This window comes from Malaya genurostris, unplaced genomic scaffold, assembly GCF_030247185.1.
Source record: "Malaya genurostris strain Urasoe2022 unplaced genomic scaffold, Malgen_1.1 HiC_scaffold_21, whole genome shotgun sequence".
NCBI classification, from domain to species: Eukaryota; Metazoa; Arthropoda; class Insecta; order Diptera; family Culicidae; genus Malaya; species Malaya genurostris.
Genome location: NW_026682651.1, coordinates 14,711 through 38,538, shown reverse-complemented (window position 1 = coordinate 38,538; position 23,828 = coordinate 14,711). Strand labels below are relative to the sequence as shown.

The following is a 23,828-nucleotide window of genomic DNA, read 5'->3' as shown; positions in this document are numbered from 1 at the left end:
CATGTTTTATTTATTTTTTTTTTGTTTTTCCTTGTTACCAGAAAGGTATGATACATTGGACCCTCAATTTACGCCCAAAGTCGAGGGTGCGTAAATTAGATTTCGCGTAAATTTAATACAACATCATGTTATTTCAAATTTTTCGCGTAAAATGTTTTTTTCAATTTCATTCGTTTTTAGCATAAATAGCGCATACTACGGTCATAAGTAAAAGCTTCTAGAACCATCTGAATATATTCTGCAACTAAGGAAATCAGTAAGAGATATTCCAAGATTCAAGAACTACTTGGAATTTTGTCCTTAGAGACTGCACTGTGTCACAGCAAGAACTACAACGGGCAATGTCTATTTTTTGTTAGCTGTTCATATTTTTAGAAAAATGAAAACAGGTCGTAAGATCTTCACGATTAATCAGCAGTTTATTAATATCTTTTCAATGCTGTTCATAGTCACGGAGCTACATATTGCTTACTTGTCCATTCTGATCTGTTTCAGGAATATTTTCAGTCATCCAAGGACTTCAGTGAACCACGAGTATGGAGTGTGAATATTAAGTTTTCTAATGCTTCTAATTATTCTGGTAGATCTTACGGTCTAAATTTCAGGTAGTTATTGGATGGCGTAGTTCATTCTCAATAGGCCCATTACTTGCATGTGGTATCACGTGTATGTGCCGAGGACAAAAAGTTAAAAAAGTCGCAGTTCCTTGTGCTGATATATCTTAAAGACTGGGCTCCAGGTATTTTTTGGGTTACCCAGAGCATCTACAATAAACCTCGTAATTGTAAGTGAAATCACGAGTATAGATCGTGATCAATACGTTCGTTATTGCGGTCTGTTACGCTGGTAGATTTTAAGGCCTGAACTCCAGGTAGTTTTTGGATGACCTAGAATATTCACAATAAGCGAATGATTTGTTGGTTGTATCACGAACGTGAACCGTGTACAAGGATCTTGATTGTTCACCTGGTTACGCTGGTAGATATTAAGGCCTATACTCCAAGTAGTTTTTTGATTAACAAGCATTACCTCATAACTCATTACAACGATCCAATTAACTAATTGTGATACCATGAGTAGATCTCATGGCTTATATTCCAAGGAGGTTTTGGACGGACAAGAACTTCCACAGGTATTACAACAGTATGTCAATTTGTTGAATATAGTACATATCGCACTCAAAAGTTAAACAGAAGTCACCAGTCCCGCGATCATATAGCAAAGTCTTGGCGTTACATTCCTTTTGTGGAATTTGGCCTTTCTGTTTCAACAGGCTAGTACCTTGTTTCTACTGACACTATGAATCCTTCCAGGTTGGGGCTCGAACATATGACAAATGGCTTGTAAGACCAGCGCCGTATGCCTTAAACCGCCATCCCGCGTTTATATACTGATTACTTTTTTCCAGAGAATTCTCGGATGTACGCGATCTTCAGAATTAGGAAGAATTAAAAACCGGTATTTTCAACCACGTATGTCACACCATAAAAAGCCTCTCTGTTTGTGTGTGTGTGATGTGACAAATAATGTCACTCAGTTTTTTGGGGATGGATGAGTCGATTTTCAAAAATTTGGGCTCAAATGAAATGGAAGGAAAATGAATTTAGGCTTACCCGTAGAAGGCTGTTGAATTTTCTCCGAATAGGACTACTGATTCGGAAACTACAGGGTTCTGGACTGAAAGGGTGATATACAAAAAATAATTCAAGAGCGTATTTCCACAGACTAACAGACATGACAGTATGAGTAAATTCTTATAAAAATAATTTTTCGTGATGCACTAGTTCCACCTATATTGTACTGCGCGAACTATTTGCTATCTGTACACCCCTTGTGTTATGGACAATTTTTTTTACTAGTTGGTTTCCCCTCGTTTGTCAACACCGATCAGCTGCTTGCAGGGATGCCTGATTTCATCAAAATATTTGAAAATGAATCGTCACAATAAATTATTGGATTACATTGATAATATATTTAACTTTTTTGCGATGTTGTAAGGTAACCATTTATTTGACTCAACGTTGTTCATCTAGACTTTTTTTTATTGTGTTGGTAGTTTTCACCCAAAATTAAGTGGCGGCAGACCAGAAGCAAGTAAATATTGTAACAAAACGAGTTCGATTTTATATTGCGTTGGAGGATGAGAAGTAGGCACAATTATGTATATAGTTTTGGCAATATGTATTAAATCTGTATCCTGCATGAAATTCGCATGGACGTATACAAATCAATACATTACAGGTAATTCTGTATGAATGGCAACTCTGTTGGTAAATGAAAAAAATAAACACAGTCTAGATGAGAGACAGGATGTTTTTGATAGGGTAACGTGGCGCCATCATGACACATGTGAGTACTGTCCCAAATAAAGGAATATTCGAAATGACCGTTAACCGTTACCGTTAAAAGAATCTAATTTGAGTGTCCTGTCTGTTAGTCTGTGGTATTTCTACGCATGGCGATAATTTTAACAATGTGTACGTCTTATCGCTTGATGGCCAATTTCGAATATATCAACTTCAAGATCCCGGTTCCGAAAGTAGTTGTCAAAAACTCCAACAATGAACTCATTTTATTTTCTCAGAGATTTCACATGCTAAAGTTCAAATCAAAATTCTTACGATCCCACAGACTGCTATTGAATTTCATCCGGCTCCGGAAATACGGAGTGAAATTTCAAACTGTTATTTAGAGCGACAATGTCAAAAGCAAAAAATTCTGCTTAAATTTGAGCCAATGCCAACTGTTCGAATTTGTTGATTATGTTAGTTGCTGATCAAACAAAATAAACCTTGGTCATACCGGTTCCTAGTTCCCGAGTCTGGAAGTACTATTAACTGGTCAAAAACTCCAGAAAGGAACTCACTTCAGTTACGTACACAGTTCGAAAGGGAAGCGTTTGATTAACGCTCATTGGGAAAGTTTGATTAACCCTCATTGTAAATCAAAATTGGTTCGAGTGTTTCTCGAGACTCTGTCTAGAAATAAGTACATACTTTAAAAAACCCTGTGATTTTACATCTTATTAGAAGCACATAAATGGAGCGTCGCAGTTCACGCAAATTTACGTCGAAAACCATTTAATATTGTGTCTAAGACTCCATGACATGAAATTTATTGAAATAAAAAAAAAGAATACTGATAGCAACCACCGCGACTTGAACCGAGAATCATTGGATCGCAAGTACGTCTGTTAATCGACTGAGCCACAGTTTGCTAGCAGAAGGCAAGTTACAGTCGAAACCAGTAAAATTCAAGCTCATCTAACATTAAGTCATTACAAATAAAATTTTCCGTCATTTGACAAATTAGGTCTTTATGAATTACATCGTATGCGGGATTAAGTCACCTGAAAAAATCAAAATTTTTTAGAATGTAGATATAATCAGTTTGCAATTTTACTTGTTCGATGGAATGTTGAATTTTCTTAACCTGTCTTTCAGATAGCCAAATCATTCCCTTTTATCCGAACTTTTGTTAAGTTTGAGGACGTGTTGCGATACAAAATCGACCAGTGACGTTAGATGACCATACCGAATTTCGGTAGACACTAATCGTTTGTTCGAAATCATGGCAAACGCTTTAGCCGATTTCGGCATATTTGTCATCAAATTCAGCAAACTATTTTGCCGAAAATGCGCTATACCGAAATATCAGAATATTATTTTAGCTAGTCTCGAAGTTAGTTACGTAAATTTTACGATAACACTGTCATCGTTGCAAACACAGTGCAAAAAGTATACACCAAAAACTGATAGGTTGTGCCACACGCTTCTTTTAACTGACATGTCTTTCGAATGCACCGAAGCACAACCCTGTGGCAGTGTTCGATAGAACCGCATTTATAATTATACATTACTAATTACAGATTGCAGTATTCCGCTATATGTTACCGATTACTTGTTCATAGTTTCAGCACAGACAAGCAAACGTAGCTCACGTCAATGTTTTGACACATGAATTTAATCATGACGTATTATCGATTTCGATAATATAACTATTTCTATGATATAAAAAACCATCTATTTGTTTTATATGAGAACAGAAATAATGAAATCAATTCTTGGACCGTAGTTCCGTAATTGGAACTTAGTGTGTGTAAACCGATTAGTAAATTTATGATAACAAGGTCGATGCCTGGAATTGAGCAGCATTGAAGCTGAAAAGATTGTGATTCCTTGATGCGACCATTCTACGTCGAAGAAAAAATGTATCAAAAACAATCCTTTTAATTATTTTGTAAAAAAAAACATTTTACTCTTAAAAACATTAAATATTAGATTTGAAGGAACAACAGAGTAAGTATAAATACTTATCATTATAAATTATTATTTCAAATGTCAATGTTTATAAGTTCAAAGCACTAGAAATATTACCTTTATCCAAAGTTTGTTAATTTTAAATTAATTTTGCAAGTTAAATTTACTATGAAATTGGTTGTCAAGAAATTGACAGGAACGCACAAGTAAAATATTTGTTATTTTTATCAACATATTTATTGAAACAAACTAATTCACTGAGGCAAAACAAATATCATGTTTTGTAGTTTCAAGCAACAATATTTACTATATTAAACCAATTTTCAATAAAATAAATAGTTAATAGTCTCTGCAGGAATGATAGAACTATGTTATGAGAGTTGGCATCACTGGAAGTGCGAAGCGGTGTCCTGGTGCTGCTCTCAAAAAAGTATAATTTTAATGTGTTGTTTGATACGTATAGTTAAAAATTAGGTTGAAATAGTTATTTAAAGTATTAGTGTAGGTGTAGCAAGTGTATGTTTAGTAGTGAGAGTGCTATTTATTGAATAATATTGATTCGCGAAACTAAAGATACTCAATAAGCGGATACTGTGAATTTGCCGCCCTGTGGTTAACGATGTTAACCTGTTAACCTATCGAAGCGCCGTCTGCATGTCATTGTCGGTGTTGTCGAATTTCTATGGAATGTGTGAAAGTTTACAAGTCGATCGTGTCATTCAGACTGAAGGTCTAGGGTTGGTCTGCAGCGGACCCATTAGCGAGTGTTTTTATTTTATTCTTTCGGTGGTCGTGTTTCATCTCGCGTTGCTGACAGCAGAGCGAAAAGGAGAAAAGGGATACTGGTATGATCGTTCCTTTTATATTTTTCTTTTAATTATATTTCTCCGGAGTATCGAAAATCAGGTTTTGTTGAGATCATATTGTTTACCAAAACATATCCGGATCTCTTTCTCTCCCTACTAACAAATCTCCTATCCCATGATGCTCGTGGAGATACAGTGGTACCCGCGGTCTCTAGAAACAACGAGTATCGGACTAACATTCCTTCCTTTCCCTTAGTTGCACAGCTTTTGGTAATAAAAGGTTAGGAGTGAGTGGGCATGTACAGTGAAAATGATTTGCTTCTCCCAAGCTTCATTTTCTTGGTTCATTGTACATTTCCACTCATTCGGTTAATCACGAAGTGCAATTATGGGCGATCTACTTCAGCTCAGCTCTGCGGGTGTGATAGAACTATGTTAGATATACAAACTTAACACTGAATTTATTCTTACACCATTCACATTCAGTTCAAAGTTTGATAATTTCCATGCACTAAACTAATATCACTACATAGCAACAAAGTATTGTTGCAACCTTGATGTAATTTTTAATCGATGTAAAAAAATTAGACTTTTCCCTTGTGTTCGAGAAATATTGCTGATGAATCACACGATATTACATCGAAACAAAGTATAAAGTATATTACATTAGCTAGACTGTATACCGTATACGAAAATGCATGTAAAATTACAAGATATTTGTGTAAAAAGTGGAAAAGTATTGCACTTCACGTTTAACACATCTATAATTTTTTCACAAAGCTTGGAAGTTACATAACCTGAAATAACAATTCTTTTTGTTTTGTACATTGTTCTCAATAATGAGTTTGAACAAAGAGAACCAAAGAATTTGAGTCTCGTGTTTTAACTGAGAGTAAGTCATAGCAGTAAACGATAGAGCAATTTCTTTCAAAATTGGATGTTGGAAGATGGCTTATGAGCCGTTATCCAAAAAACGGGTGAATTGTAAACAAAGATTTGTCTTTCTTACATTATTATCAATTTTCGAATATAAATTGCTCGCTGTCTCATTATGAAAATACATTTGAATAATGCGTCTATTTGTAGGTGGTTCTAGCTTCCCATGAATAATGTTTCATAGGAAAAAATCCCCAAACTACCTACGTAAGTGTTCACACATGTGACGTACCGTATCTCTGTGTGTTATTCTATAACGTATCCATCAAACGGAGAAGAATAAAAATGAATGATTATCATTTATTATTTAAACAACGATTAAGGCAACACATCGTGCGCCGAGTGGAAGCAATACATTCAATTATTTCTTTCAATTATCCATAAATCAAAGCTTAGCTAAACTCAACGGCGAGATAAAACCGTTGATGGCCCAGTCAATTCATTAGTTTTATATCTCTACAGGCATAATGAGTGTCCAATTGAACATGATTAACAACTTACGGATGGTGATACTGTAATCTAGAGATCGTGCTTTTTATAAATGCATACTTAACAAAACAGTTCAAAAAACTAGTTACAGATCGGGAAATCCATGATACGGAAATCACACAACCATAACATTAAAAAAAAACAAACACTATCTGCTAAACCGACAAGTTTTTGTGAGAAAATCGAGCCAAAAATGTCTACGTTTCAATCAACTGATTTTGAAGTTCTGATATAGACCTCATCAAGATGGCGTCGTGACAGGTGGCCGACAAATACAAATGCAAGCGATGCCAGCATTTTGGTTTTGTTTAACTCGTTGCCAGATCTACGATTTTACTTTCTGCTGGTATTTGGTTGTAGGATGTCACTAGTAGAGTGATTCTTTACGTTTACGTAGGGCTTCAAGTCGCTAAGCCTTTATTCTTAATGAACTAACGAGTTGAAGACGTAACGTACTGAAACAAATGGGCCATTTTTGGTTCAAAAGCTCCCTGGTTGCATGAAACTTTGTTCCCACTATTTAGTGTATGTTTCAACTGATTTTCTCGAAGCTTCCAGCAGTGATCGGAAACAATTGTCAGTAGGACGGCCCAAACATTAGTTTGATTTGATGGTCCTGAAAAGTCTAAGCATATTAATTCGAGGAATGTGATTGCGAGCAATCCGGTGGATAACTAAAAACTATCTTTGTCACGTAGATCTATTAATTAACGAGGACATACCATACTGCTTCAAACTTTAAAAAATAATCCTAAATTGAATGCGCACGTGGCTCAACAGCAGAGGGTTCGTAGACCTTTTTTTCCTAATAATCAAATGGGTAACCTTCACTGTACCTGAAATTGATCTACTACGTGTGTCGTTTGTTAAACAATTTCCTAATGGTTTTTGTTATGGCGAGCGGACGCTATATGACCATTTCCAAAACCGAACTGTTGGTTAGTTCGAACTTTTAACCATTTATTTCAAGTTGTACCAAGTGCGAATCAAAATAAATCACTGTTTCCAGCTTCACTAATTAGAAACAGTCAATCACGAGTAGTTATTATATTCTGTTTTAAATTTTTACCTTGTTATGGCTGTCGGTTTGCTAGTTGTATAGTAGCATCAATCGAAGCGAACAATAAAATTGTATAATTGCACGAATAAAGCGGCTGGAAAGAACATATTCAATGCGATGTTTTTGCTTTCGTTAACACTTTTCTCCTTTGTCGGTGTTTACGCTACTTTACATTGATACACCGTCAAACCGCGCTCGGTTCCGAAGGTACCGTCGATGGGGGTGGCTCTGAGTTGTACACTGGCTTTCTGCTGTACTCTCCGTGTTGTCTTAATACTAAACCAAAACTTCACCGATCTACGGTACCTAACTTGTAGATATTCAACTCGGAACCATACCGTATATGCACCCAGAAAAATCAAATTTATTTGAAAACAACAACACCGTGCTGAATATGTGTGTGGTAGAATCAAAACAAAATCTGTCCACTGTTGAACGAAAAATATTCTTTGAGTTTGAACCCGAAAAAGTTGGTTGAATTTGCGAAGCTTTTTTTCCTGAGTGTACGATCAGACAACCTCACGATACTATCTAGACTTTTCCGTGAAATTTCTTCCTGAACAAAAACTGCTAACCCTCATGATGATTCAATAACAATGAACAGCGAGATCCATATGCAGCGCACAGTGTCAATGTCAAATTGCCGCACAGATTATGCACCACCTAGCAAGCTGAGCTGAGATGCGAAACTTTTATTTACATGGTTCAGTTTCCATTCGTTTTCTTGCGTTGAATTCGCTGTTAATTTTACCGGTTTCAATAATCGGGTTTATAGAACGTTCAGAATTTATTTTATAGCAGCGATAAAAAATATTTGTTTTTATTTATAATAACTGTCACTTTATGCCGACAACCACCTAATCTGATACGGAATTAGTGCAACAAAAAATGACCACGAATGCATGAATGCGAAAATGATTTTGGGAGCAGGGAAAAAAACAAAGCAACCATTCACATTCACGTGAGTAGGGATGTCGCGTTTTTTTGAAATACTCGATTAGTAAATAATCGAATACAACTTTTCAAACTAATCGATTTGCTTGATTAATCGTACAGAATTACTCGATTAATCGATTAGCTTGCGATTAAGCATGACTAAATTTGATGGGCGATCTAACGTTGTGTTTCACTGCTAGATGCGTACGTGTGCGAGGATGATGATTGCAATATTAGCTGTCAAAATACAAGGGAAAACGAATTTTCACTTGTAAAATCCTTTATAACTTACATACAACGTCATTTTTTCAAGCGAAAAGTTAATTTTAGTGTGAGAAAAATCAATTTCTACCTATGTTATTGTAGCAGCACCCAAGATTCTGTTTTAAACCAGGCATATTTTCAGATCTGATCTTAGCATGCGAGAAAAGGTTATGTTGATAACTTGGAATGATTTTATTCGTTGCGTACATTATAAAATATTACTTGAAAGACCGCACATATGCGCAAACCTAAGCGAATATGCGATATTATGATGAGGAATAGTATTTTACTAAGAACTAATTCCGGATCTCGATATTGATCAACATATCATATTATAAAAACAAAAATGATTACACGAAATGAAAGAAAATAAATTTTCTTACATTTTAAAATAAACAGTTCTTATAACAAGTCCTAGAATTCTACAAAATAATTGAAATTATATAAGAAAAAATCAATCTTAAGAAAGGTTCAAAAAATGAAACATAGATGGCGGGTCTGGTGAAATTAGTTCTACGTTCGATTGTCAATTTTGTTTAAGTCGATTTGTTGTTTCAAGTGGTGCCGGATTGTTTTCGAAACAACTTACTTATTTCACGCACAAAAATTAAACAAATGCCTAGTAATTAGAATGAATAGATATTCTAATTTGAATCAAATATTGGTCTCGTTTTTATAAACACCATTAAGTCACATGGTAAAATTTTCTTTGAAGAAATGCAGGCGAATTATTCAAAATAGAGCATATTTTTAACAACCAAACGAAAGGGAGAATATTTCTTCTTCGATTACTGTTATGATATACACTCAGCCAGTACATAACAGATCTTCAAGTAAGTGGCAGGATGCTTAGTGACTTTAAAACAAACACGACATATTTTTGTAATAATCACAATTTGTTTGGAGCCACCATGTCCTCGATTGAAGGAATAACATTCGAGTTTGAATCTATTGATTTGATGTTTGATGAGCAACTAACCGTTTCATCGTTTTCATTATACTGTTTTTTTCTGAATGAAGTTTAAATTACTTAATTAAGCTCTCGGTCCTCGCACACTAAGATTACTAGAAATCAATAAATCAATTTGAGGTATATAAACTCAAAAACTAGTAATATAAACTAGTAAATATGTATATAATAGCTTTTAATCAAAATATGGCTCTTTCAAACAAGAACAAACTAAGAAAAACAGAGTTGAGAGCATGGAACTAAAGCTTTCAGAATGTCAATTCAGGAAACTTGAATTATCTCAGGTTTAAAATTTTTAAGCAGACGATTTATAAGTAAAAGATTCAAAACAATTTTGGTTAAATTTTATTAAAAATATTGTGCGATTAGTAATATAAATAAAGAAATGTCAATATTTTTGATAGAAAAGCAGTGTAAATATTTTTGATGAACCAGAGATTATCTATTAGAATAAAAAAAAAAGCGGGTGGGTAATGTCAGCGACATAACTGGATGTCGTGAATACGAAAACAACTGACATGTTCCTTAACACTTCCGAATATCAATTGTATGAATTATGCAAATATTCCCCTTTTTCACATTTTTCGCAAAAACAAAGAAGGCTTCACTTGATCTCGAATACTGTGAATTTCACACAGCGAAAAGTGCACAAATCTAACCGAATTGTTCTTGATTTGCACTAAACTGAGGATAATTACCTTCGATTTGCGAAAAACAAATCCTAATAGTTCTTTAGAAAACTTTTAGAGTCATTAGAACGGCTGATATTGTGTAATGCTCTCCACCGTTGTTTTTTTTCCAATGCTAATGACTGGCAGCTGTGACGTAATCGCTCTTGTCGAAAGCGAAACTAGCTGTGCAGACGACACAAAATACATCTGCTCGCAGTGGCGATAGAATCCAAACTGATTCAAATTTTGTTAAGAGATTCCCTTTTATGTGATTTCGTTTGTAGCTTTTTCACTAATGGGCGGTCCTAATGGCTATAAAATTAGTCGCATACAGAATTTTAATGTCGATTATTTCATTTCGGATTTGCATAATTTATTGAAAGAAACTATCAATATGCTGTAGGGATTCGTTTCTAGCATTCAGAAGGACTAAATTGAGGAACTCACTACGATATTCACAACTTTTCGTAACATTTTTCTTGAACGATTTGTTGTACAGCAGCAGATATTTTGTTCTCTTCCTCAGAACGCGTTCTGATTGGCTGGTGTTGACATGGGTTTTTCAACAGTGTACTATTGAAATACTTCAATACTTCTGCTATACACGTTTAAGTTGAAAAATTTCGATTCTATTGGTAGTTAGATTATATAAATCCTTCCATAGATCACTGAGCTATGAGCTTTAAAAATACGAGAAAGGAAACGCGCCTTATGAATTATCCTCTTTGATACTCGTTTATACCAAACATTTCAGAAAAGTTGAATTTTGAACTATTTGAGATTATGCCACACAACTGAAAATTTTATCATAAAATTGTGATCATATTTCCGATGGCATGTAGCAAAAATTATGTTGATTCATTAGATACAACAAGAGATATTCACGATCAAAAACTTATCACTCTCTCAGAGGGTAAATTTTGAAAAGGCACCCCATAGTAAAGTAAGTCGTATTCACGACAAAATCAACAGAATTTTGTGCAGTTTTTGATAACTGTGTACAATGAAAATCTGTGCACATGGCATCCATTAAAACCTCTCAACTCATTGACAAAATGAAACGAAACCAAATTTGAGGAATACAATTGAGAAGATTATAATGAACATAAGTGAAACTGGAGTCATTTCTTTCATTTTATTGTATTGTAATTTTCACTGGCGGTTAGCAAAGACTGCGATGCGCCAAAAAGCGACAGAATGCCGCAAAGGAAGCGAACCTGTCATTCGCATCAATTCATCCTCTTCGAGACCCCAAGTCACAAGCATAATTTTTAAATTGGTATTAATCGAAATCTTTGTGTTCACCTACTGCTTTACTTGAAACACTTTCGATTTTAACTAAAAAAATATACTACTATAAAAAATTGTATATCATCTCCTTTAAAATTAAAGTCATCTTTGACAGATACATATACTCATTGAGGCTTCAAATGAACAAATAATTATATCTTGTCGTAAAAGAAAATTTCATGTTGAATCTGTAATTGCCCTTGGTTCACCAGACGATTTTTTTCTAATCGATCTAGATTAGATACTGTCTGAAAAAACTTCGAAAACCTCTAAAAAGTCTGCAAAACTGCATAGTTCGCTAAAAAAGATTCCGATTCCGTCGCATTCTATGCTAAGCTGAAATTCGCAATACTAATCGAACCAATAATCGTAGGAAATTAATCGATTACTGCGATTATCTGAAAGAATTCAGTCGATTAAATTTCATTCGATTAACTGTGCCTTTACTCGATTATTCGATTAATCGATCGATATTACGACATCTCTACACGTGAGATGACCGAAGAAGTCGCAACAAAAAAAAATCGCGCTGCAACTCTGTTTTTTGTTTCGACAATTTACCGCAGGAAAGTTTATCGGGCTTCGTATAAGCAGTTCAGAGTTCTTTAACACCGCAAGGTTCATATGCGGTACCGACAAGGTCAAGTGTACACTTTTAGATTTGAAAAACATAACAATTGGTTTAAGGCCTTTCGCACTGACGTTGAAAGCAGAGGGCTTGTTGTTTTTTTGGGAGATACGATTTTCGTTGCTGTTGAACGGAGAACAATTTTTGACATTTGTGGAAAAGTGTATAATTTCGATTTATTGTGTAGATTCTTCTGACGAATGAAGATATTTATAATGCATAACAACGAAGAAAATTTCTAATTAGTTTACATACATCTTTAAAATAATTGTTCAGCTATGCTGTTTAGTAGCTCTCAACGTATGATTATATATGACCACATCTGCTGAAATGACGATATCCGTTTAATTCAACTGCTAGTGTGTAACTAACGATAGCTGCAATCGATCGGCATCGTTATGCAACTCGATGATAAACGAGGAAAGATATCGGCTGCCCTGATCAGCTGGTTACCCGAAGACATGCCACCAACAGGTCCAGTGAGCGGTGTTTCCACACACTTCTGCGTGATTGCACTTGCACACTCAGTCTACCGGTCCTGCAATTCCCATAATGCTGTCGAACCGTTCCATACCACTAGCAATGACCCGCCAAAACTTTCCTTTTGCAACCTTCAATTCCTGCTGCAAACAGAGCTTCTCATACGTAATAAATTGACTTTGAAACTTTGAGAAATAATATAAAATGAACAGATGAAACACAGCAGCGGGATCGCAAGCGAAATCTGGACACCCCTAAATACGTATATCTCTAGAAATACTTCATCAACGCGTGGAAAATTTCGAAGACTGATGAACGTATGCCTGGTCATTGTGTAAAATCAATTTTTGATGATACTACAAGCTTTTAGATCAAAAATAGCGTCGAAAAAAGAGCAATTGTGTGCGGTTGCAATGAAAATCCGGATCTGTCAGAAAGAAAACCGGCCAAAAAGAATAGTTTTGCTGCAAGCACTGTCCTAACCATAGATGCCAGGTAAAAATTTCAAATATCTTCAGACAGGATTGCAAAAGTCTGTATATCCGACAGACAGTCTATATATCTGCAGATCTGGCATCTCTGGTTCCTAAATCTTTCGATACACGTTTGACGACGTCCCTAATGCTGGGAGCGGATCAAAAACAGATCTCAGAAATCATCAGAAAGATCAGATACGTACTGTGGCTAGAAACATGAGAATGTGTTCAACTTCTCTGCATACTTCAAAGCACCGTCAAGGTATGAAGTCGTTTAAGGCGATAATTGTACCGAACCGTAATGGTGAACAGAATGTGACAGTTTGAACCCGGGCTCGCATGTTTTATTGCGAATATTCGACGAAGATGATAATGAACGATGGAACATATTTGCTGGAATACTCGATTCAGCTTTCCGGAAAGTCTTTTTACACTGTCATGCAACGGAACGGCGTAGATGAGCATATCAGGACGAAGAAAAAGGACATGATTCCCAAAAACATTTTTGGTTTGGCAGGCAATATGCAGCTGTGGACGAGAAAGACATTACTTCTGGAACGGTAAACAAGGAAATATACCGTGGATAGTGCCCAAAGAAGCGATTGTCTCTATTCCTACGAAGCCCTCTCTCCGTTCTGGCCTGAGGTGGAATTTTGTCACCACGACAAAGATGTTTAGGAATGGTATAAAGTGAAGTTATATGAATTTTTAATAACCTTCCCTGTTGATGACACTTGCTATGCTCACTCCCCCATAAAATATTCTTATAATCATCTCTGAAGAGCAAGAAGTACAATCCGTTAAGTATCTGTGCCAAGTTTGGTGATAAACCATTCAATAGTTCCGATGTTATGGCGTCACAAACATACAAACTTCCATCCATTTTATATATATATTATATATATATATATATATATATATATATATATATATATATATATATATATATATATATATATATATATATATATATATATATATATATATATATATATATATATATATAAATGTCAGAATAACTTTTGTGTTGATTTTCATGCAATTAAAATTTGTTTTGAACGCAGAAAAAAATACAACCGTCTGTTTGCTTCGGTATTCGGCACAAAAAGAACGTGCTGCTATTACACATACATGACATTTGTCGGAATGACGCTATCTGCTTTCTGTCAAAGGTTACGGTGGGGTGCCGGTAACCGAACACCTTCCCCTACAGTGTAAATTGTTTGCAACATGTTCTTCAGATGATAGATTTTGCCTTTTTCATATAGAAAAGCTATGCAATTTCTGTGAAAACCGACTTTATAACCGAGGCCCGGAGGACCGAGTGTCATATACCAATCGACTCAGTTCGTCGAGATCACAAAATGTTTGTGTGTGTATGTGTATGTTTCAAATGAAAAGTCCTATACAAAGTTCCTGAGTTTCATTTGGATCCGACTTCCGGTTACGGAATTACAGGGTAATATGCACCAAGAAAAGGGAAAAAAATAGTCACACACGTTTCTCAGAGATGGCGTAACCAATTGTCACAAACTCAGATTCAAATAAAAGGTTTTAGACTGCTATTATATTTCACAGGTTGCTATTAAATTTTATCCCGATCCGACTTCCGGATCCGGAATTACAAGGTGATATGCACCAAAAAAGGAAAACAAACACGTTTCTCATAGATGGCGCGACCGATTTTCATAAACTCAAATGAAAGGTCTTACGGCTCCAAACAATTTTCCTTATTTTTATTTCGATCCGACTTCTGGTTCTGGAATTACAAGGAAATATGTGCAAATTTATGAAAAACTGCGCACACAATTTTCTCGGATATTTCTTTGCTGGTTTTCACAAACTAAGACTCCAAAAATGGAACTCACTTCTATTTCTCAGCAATGGTTTCCACGAATCATGATTCAAATTAAAGCTCTCATTGTGTTAAAATATACTGTGCAATTTCATCCAGATCCGACTTCCGGGTCCGAAACTATTGGGCGATGAGTGTCAAAATATTCAAATCGTCATTCAAAATGACGATGCAAAACTGGTACGCGCCGGTACGTGCGGCACGGAAGAAGACAACACCACCGTATTTGCTCCGTTCGCAGCGTGCTTTGTCGTATAGCGTGTTACCACATTTAAATCTATAGTTTTCAGGTGAAAAATATGTAAATTTGTCTTTAATCTTTTATTCAATTTGTACCTACTATCCAACACAGTTAATCGAGCTGATCAATTTCTCTATGTGAGTATGTGTCAAATAATGTCACTCATAAAATAAAAGATCTCATAGTTCCATAGGTTGCTATTGAATTTCATCGTGCTTTCATGAGTAAAGTGTGTTTAAAATTGAACACCGTCATTTAGAGCAAGGATACAAAACACGACAAAATTCTTCTAGGTTTGGCTTAAAATTGATTCAATTAGTAGGCAATATGAGTTACTTACTAAACTAACCAATTTCGGCTATATTGGTTTCCAGTTCTAGGTTCCAGAAGTACTGGAAATAGTGATTAAAAACTCTAAAACGAGACTCATTCAATTTTCTCAGAGATGATTTGATCGATTTTCACAAATTTAGGCTCAAATAAAAGTTGCTATAGTCTCATATGTTGCTGTTTATTTTTATCCTGTTCCGACTTCCGGTCCCAGATCTATAGGGTAAAGTGTCATTTAGTGCGACGACACCTAAAAAAGAACATTTTTTATCAACCTCACATAGTTGTTTACAAATTGATAAGGTTAAGTTAGTTCATACCCAAACTAAGTTTCTTATTTATATCAAAATTGAAAAAAAAATTCTTGACAGAATCTTCTAGTGATATATTTGGAAATATAAGTAATATGAGAAAGGCATCATTATACCACTACATGGATAAAAAAGGATTTCCATTTTCAAAAATACTCCTATTCCAAGATAGTTTGACCGGATTTGAAGTTCCTGTTTTTCTTCAAATAGTATTGATAGAAAAGTGTAATAATTAATACAATGTCACCTTGCAATAATCGAAAAAAGCATTATCATTAAATTTATCATTTTACTTTTAAATTCCCTCAATAAATTATTCGAATGAAAACTTACCTCTTCGATGCTAGTCTAGACTTGATGGCATGCGTACAGGCCGACTTCAGTCAAAGCAGACACTGCTTCCTTACAATGGCTCAGCCACCTGAGTTACAGCAATAATAGACAGAAGAAGAAAAACAACAATGATTCACAACATCTTTCGGTGCACAATACCGTAAACTAACAATGCGAAGCAAAAAGAAAAGGATGAACACGAATAAACTATTCCATTTTTTTGTTTCGAACCTAGCAGATCCTATTACGCTACTAAGCTACACTATAAAATTGCAAATTTGCCACTCAGTAAATTTAAAACATGTCTGTAATGTCTAATTCACTAATTATCCAATTATCGTTTCACCGCAATGTGTCCTGTCTGCGGAGACGCGTTTGAATCACAACCCGTAGCAGGTATATATTAATAAAGCCGTTGACACACTGAGCGAAAAGAGACACACACACACTAGACACAGCTAGTTCTCTACAAACCCGTCCAAGTCACAGAAATCCTCGATTTTCCCAATTGAGTCAGCGAGTTTACACTTCCGTTTTGAATCGCCAATTCAACTGCAATTTGTTTCGCAATGATTGCAATGGAACGCAAAGCAAGCACTTACTGTTACTGTACGGTGGCGACAGGTTCCACCGTCACTTCCAGGTACGGGTAGCTCATAAACAAAACCCTAACAGTTAGGATAACGAACCAGCTAAAATGCGTCTAACTCGATCGCGATCTCATAGACAACTAAACCTAAAACAGCTGAACGCGTGCCGAGCTTAACGATCGTGTCCAGGCACTTAGAAACAGTAAAAGCAAAGTGTGTAAACAAACCATTTTCATCGCACCTGGGCCCCCCTCCCCTTCTCTAGGCACTCACTGCCATCAGTAGCACCAATGCAGACGGTAATCAATTTTCCACCGGCCTATCGACGATCGACTGCAATTCGTAACATTTCGAGTGAGGCTCTGCCGATTGATCCGATACTGTTAGAACATATCAAAGATTGTGTAAATGAAAATTAGAGTACTAATTTTTCATTTGGATTAATAGCTAATTTAGTGCTTCAGTTTTGTATTCGAAAAAACATTCCGAAACAGACAACCCTCAATCTCTGAAAATTCTACCAATCTAAGTTTCACAATATTGAGCACTGGCTGTGCGTATGAATGTGATCTGAAACTACACACCTAAAAACAATTTTCTAACTCGGTATAGTAAAATGCCGAGACAGATCGATAACGAACAATTTTGCTGATTGCTCAGTAATCAATATTATATTTTCTCAGATTAATAGATTTACTGATTTTTCGGCAAAGTGCATCTTTGGTCGAAATTTTGCAAACATTTTGTGCTGAACTCATCAGTGATTAACAATTATCCCGAAATCAGCAAATGCGTTTGCCGAAATTTCTAAATATGTGTTAGCATTTGCCGAAACTCGACAAGACAATTGAAAACAAACACGAGCAAAGGTCCTAAGTGCAAATGAGAGTTTCTCCTTTTGTCTTTCTCATATAGAAAGGCTATGCAATCACTGTGAAAATCGACTTTTTAACCGAGGCCCGGAGGGCCGAGTGTCATATACCATTCGACTCAGCTCGACCAAATGAGCAAAAGTATGTGTGTGTGGCCGTCCGTGTGTGTGTTTGTGTGTGTGTGTGTGTGTGTGTGTGTGTGTGTGTGTGTGTGTGTGTGTGTGCCGGAGTTATATGGTAATATGTGAAAATTTGAGAAAAAGTTTACACTCAATTATCTCTGGAACAACTCAACCGATTCTCGCAAACTAAGATTCAAATGAAAGGTCGTACCAATTTTATTAGTATTTTCCACGAACGATGGTTAAAAACTGGTACAAATCCCATAAAACTGTCTGATACATTCTTCAAGTTTGCAGAGCATGTTAGTTTGTGGGCATGAAAACTTAATTCGGCACTACTGGTCCCCTCTTTCCCTGTTTCGAGAGCACCGAAAGTGAAGAAGAAAAACTCCTAAAACTAAATTCACTTCGATTTCTCTGCGATGCTTGAATCGATTTTCACAAATCTTGATTTGAATTAAAGTTTATACTGTCTTTAAAGCTACTGTGAAATTTCATCCGGATCCGACTTCCGGTTTCGCAGTTACAGGGCGATGAGTGTCAAAGTTTTCAAATCGCCATATAGAGTGACAATATGTACAACACCGAAAGAAGAAGAAAACATAAGACGAACAAGGCGTGCTTTGTTCTATTTCGTACACTTTGTGTAGTGATGTCAATAATAATAATAATAATTTTAATAATAATAATAATAATAATAATAATAATAATAATAATAATCCTATTACCTGTTTTATGCTGTTTAGCTTGACTTACATATGCAGAAATAACAAAAACGCAGGTTCGTTTCGTTTGTTAGATTTCGTTTAATTGGTTTAATCGTAATAGAGCATGAGATAGTAAGTATAGGTTTAACTACGTTCAAAACTGTTCCAATTTGTAGGTCATATTTGTTGGTAGCAAGCGAACCAACTTCGGGTATTCCGTTTATCTGAATCCGGTTTCGGAAGAATTGGAAATAGTGATTGAAAACTGCAAAAAAAGGATCGATTTTCACAAACTTATAGGTTCAAAAGAAAAGTCTTACAGTTTCATACGGAATTTCTTAATTTGTTGTGGATACTACTTTCGGTTCCGGAACTACAATGAAGATATCGTTCTTTATATACGACATGAAATATGCATTTGAAGGATCATTTATTTCAGAATACGAAAAGAGACACGGTTAAATTGACCTAACCAACACTGTACGTGGGACCTAAATTGGACCAAAATAAAATAATTTTCACATTTTGATTTTTTTTTTCTCACGTTGGAGTCATAGACTTGGAGGGCTTTGCATGTCAACTTTCCAATCCAGCTTTCCCCGTTAGATACTGATCATATTTAAAACTAGCTCAAGAAGACTCTACGTCTAAACAGGGAGTTAAACACAAATCGTAAATCCTCAGTGTCATATAGAGCATTTCTCGATCAGAAACACTAGAAATGAAGGTTTTGCTGTGTGTTTGCAGTGTAGTCAGCTGAGAACATTAAAATACCCAAAGGAAAGGAACAACACATTTCCGTGTCTATAATCTATAATAGGGTCTTATGTCTTTCAATATGATATATCAATCGAGTGCAAAAAAAAAAACTCTTAGAAGTAATTATACACTGATGATAGCAGATTGATTGAACAACGATCCCATTGCAATTTACTATTGTTTGTCCGTTTACTAGTCGGTCTCACCCCATAAGCATAATTATTGCGCGCTTCAAGCGTCACACAGACGAAATGCCAATAGTCTAACCGCCTTTCCATTTCTATAAATCTAAATAACCCGCTTAAAATCATTGTTATATGTCCGTCTTTGACGTAGTTCGACACTACTGCTACAGGAGAATGTTTCCGTACACTCAGGCAAAAAATATATGGAATTTCATAATGATTTCGTATGGTTTTTAGCCACAAGAATATCGTAAGCGAATCATAAGGCCGCCTTATGAAATCACGAAAATTGGAATTCCAATAAAACGCCTTATGAAATTCATACGAACTTTTTAGGAATATTGTGCGAAATTTCTATAACAAACATAACTTCTCTCATATATTGTGGAGTTCATATGTTGTTCGTATGAAAACTATTATAGTGATAGATGAGATGTATGTTGCAGAGGTATATTGTTCATATTAATCTTATGAAATTATGATTTTGGTGATTTTTGATGCATCATAAGATTTGCCTTATGATTTTTACTACTCAATTTGCTTGAGTGTATAGCAGCTAATCGATCCGCGCACTGTTTGTTGAGACAGTCGGCCGGACGACGCTCGAATGGTGCATTCTTTCGCTGTTCTATTCACGCTTCATTGACTGGTGTAGCAAAATTACCGCAAATCCAATTCACGTTTCTGCGCCAGTTACTTTAACTTTCGGTGATTGTGGCAGTAGATTTTAGATCCATTGTTTGAAGTTCAGTACTCAAATGCAGAACTAGTAAAAGAAGAAGTTTTAGTAAGCGTAAACATTTATTTCATGAGCAATAAACAATACCGTTCTGGGCATATCGATAAACGATAAATTCAAATACTAGAGGATGAGTCAATCCACACCACTATATTTTTTTGCTTCATATTTTTGCGTCAATATTTTAACGATAATCAATCGTTTTACGATTAATTTTCAGTGAACTCAAAATAATCCGGAATTTTTCTCTATGTGGATATTGACAGATGGCTGACCGTTATCACGTAAACGTATGAATTGATTAGTTTCAAGAATAGAACAAAATATTCAGCACAGCTGATTTGATCGATATCACACTATAATTCTATTGCCTTCGAAGCTATACTAATCATCATATTCTGAAAATTGCACAGTAATTAGAACATTTTTAGAAACAATTACCTTTAACGGAAGCGAATGGACGCGACAGCTTAATAGCGTATCTAATAATTTCCAATTTACATTCACACTTCTGGTAACGACGACGAAAATGATTAAAATTGCAATACCGTTCCGTATCACAATTTATAACCCAAAGGCAGCGGAACCGGATTCACCTGTTTGCCGTGAATTTTATTACCCCATGTAAACAGGAATTAGCATTCTGTTCTTCTTGCCGCCTTCTTACGATAACGATACGACTGCTAATTGGTACTCTTCTCTTCAATTACACAAAATTTGCAAGGTAGTTTAGTTTTGTTCACGTGACAAATGTAACGATTTAGTTATCGGGTTTTTCTTTTCCGATTCATTACTCATAATTTCAATTTTCTGTATAGATAGAGACCCGTTCATAACATATATTTAGAGCAGCAATCTTTTGAATATATTTTCGTTTCAATGAAAAAAGGGATTTTAATTTTCTTATAAAAACATATGCGTTTTCAATGGTTCTATAGTATGGAAATGCAATATTTTCAAGGAGTTTAGCCATTAAAAAAATGAAACATTAAAAAAGGCGGGTGGGTAATGTCACAAACATAGCAGGAGGACGTGAATACGAATAAAGCTGACACACTTTTAAATATAGATAACCGTTCGTATTAGGTAGTAGATTGTGTGAATTTTGCAACGTTAATTTCTTCGCTTTCAGAATTGTAACGATGTATGTATATGCTATCATACAAATTAATAACACGAAACAAGTAGTTTTTTGTAGATTTGGATAGTAGAGGTAAACTTCGCCTAATCCTTTGGAAATATTTTAATGATTCTAAATAGAACCGATTTGTGGAATTTATTCAATATTCACAACTGTTGAGTCATTTTCTTCCATCATTTCACTCGATTTTTTAATTCTGTAACTAGACTTAAGAACTAAATTCGAATTCTGTGACAGATTCGCAATCCAAATAATGAAATCAGGTCATTAGTTTAATTCTAGAATTATAGAACTGAACTCGGTTTCAGGATACAGGTTGCGAATTTGGTTCTAAAACTGTATTACATCTAGAACTGTATTACTTGAATTCCAAACCGTAGCAAAAGAACTGAATTCAGTTCCAAAATCTAACTCTAGAATCCATGTTTCGAATTTGATTCTAAATTTTATGAAATTGATTTCTGGCTAAAGCTAAGTCAATTCAAAATTTCAGGTTCTGAGTTCAGATCTTATATTCAGTTCCAGAATTCAGATCGAAAATTCATATCCCGAATTTTGTTCATGAATTCTGAGGTTGAAATTTTTGGTCTTGAACCCATTTCTTGTGATTTCAGAAAAATATCTTCGTATAGTTTAGAAATTCTCTTTCCCTTAGCTCTAGAGTTCAATCATCAAAATTATTCTGGTTTGCAAAAAAATAAATTCGAATTAAACTTGGTGAGATCTCTCAAGCAGAGATGCCATTTATACAGATTTATCTATATTATACAGATTTTTACATGCGCATACAGATTTAATACAGAGTACAGATTTTATACAGATTTCTCAAATTAAATACAGATTTATACAGATACCACAAAAAGTAAGAAAGAAATAATGAAACTTTTCCGTCTGAGCGTGTTTGATTTCCCATATTAAAATGAAAATTTTTTCGTGCAGCGTCATGAAACTTTATTGTCAGACTGAAAAGTTGTATCGACGACACGACCTGCCACTCGTCTATCGAAACTGTATCGCAAATTTGACTACCCCTCAGTAACTGGTAATGTCAAAATGAAAACGTTGGGAAAACTATTGAAACTGGCAACACAAGATGATGATTTATTGATTTTGAATAACAGTTATATCACCTTGGTTACTGCATATTGAAGACTTGAGAAATGTAAACAAATACTACCTCGAAGGGATTAGTTGCAAATTCTCCAGCTTCATCACCTGTTAGAGCCGTAGATCGATCAGTTTCATCAGATAAAGGCTTTCTTGAGCGCTGGTTGGGGCTCGAACATGCGAAAAATGTCTTTTGAACCCAGCGCAATCAGATTGCCGTATGTGGCCAAGATTTATTGTATTGGATAGTTTCAATGTATTGTCGGTATCAGGTCACGTTTTAACGACTTAGATTTATCAAGACTATCTGCTTTGTTAATAAGTTCTTAAAATGTGGTGAAGTTTGAAGTCGTCTGTCCAATAACCAAAATTTAGTACACATAAATTATAAAGCGTATCGTAAAATCGGTATATCAATACTATTCTACGAAATGCAAAGAAAATTCGTTTACAGCGAATCAAAAGTACTTCAAGGTTTGGCTTTATTTTTTAATTCTTTCCAGAGAAGCACGTCATCGGTACAAATACGAAATTTATATTTGTTATTTTCTAATGACTAATGACTGAAGTAAAACGATTTCAATTGTTCGTCAAATCATTATTCATTCGCCACTTCTTTATTTGTTCCAAATCGTTCATACTATTTCCTTTTCCGGTAGAAATATTTGTTCTCATACCGCCAATAGCATTCTTCGTCGATTTATTGTCCTTAAATTGTGTATTTCTTCAGAATAATTAATGAGTTTTTATTAAATTTTGCGCTGATGAAACAAAATTTAAATTTATAGAACTTCTTCAAATGGTTTGTTTATTTATTGTGGGACTCCTAGGTAACTAGTTTGTAGCAACTTAAACAGTGTTGCTCAAGAACATTATTTTTATCATTATCAAGGGGTCGCAATATTTCTGGTAACTGACGGTATATCGCTCACGATCACTTTTTATTCTGATTGTCCTTAGAAGTGCCTGGTCGTGTCGTCGGTTGTATGATCTGATTTGACGTTGCGTAATAAGGCGTTTGAATTCCAAGTCATCATTTTCAAACGAAAAAAGTATATGGATTTACAATTCAATTGTGGTTGATACCAAAAACAATTAAATTTTGTCCTTGAATGTTCTTGTCAGTGCGACAAGAACTTACGATATAAAAGAATGCTCCTTGCATCTACCATTCTATAACAATAATCTAATGGAATAACATCTTTAAACATCATTTTTTTCCGAAATCTCCTTCCTTTAGTGAATACAGATAAATACAGATTTTTTATACA

General features: G+C 35.1%; 1 protein-coding gene across 5 annotated transcripts in view; it reads right to left on the bottom strand.

Moving 5' to 3' along the window:
• Positions 1-17,060, bottom strand: part of LOC131439947 (sodium-independent sulfate anion transporter-like) — a 50,895-nt gene extending 33,835 nt beyond the window's left edge. For 2 of the 5 annotated variants that reach the window (XR_009231265.1, XM_058611062.1), the window contains exons 1-2: positions 16,938-17,060; positions 16,336-16,423 (exon numbers count right to left, since the gene is read on the bottom strand). The gene's annotated coding sequence lies outside the window, so the exon portion shown is untranslated. Of the gene's footprint in view, positions 1-7,559; positions 7,684-16,335; positions 16,424-16,505; positions 16,522-16,937 lie in introns of those variants that run through there. The other 3 variants (XM_058611064.1, XM_058611067.1, XM_058611066.1) reach the window with 3 other exon arrangements.
• Positions 17,061-23,828: the final 6,768 nt, after the last annotated feature.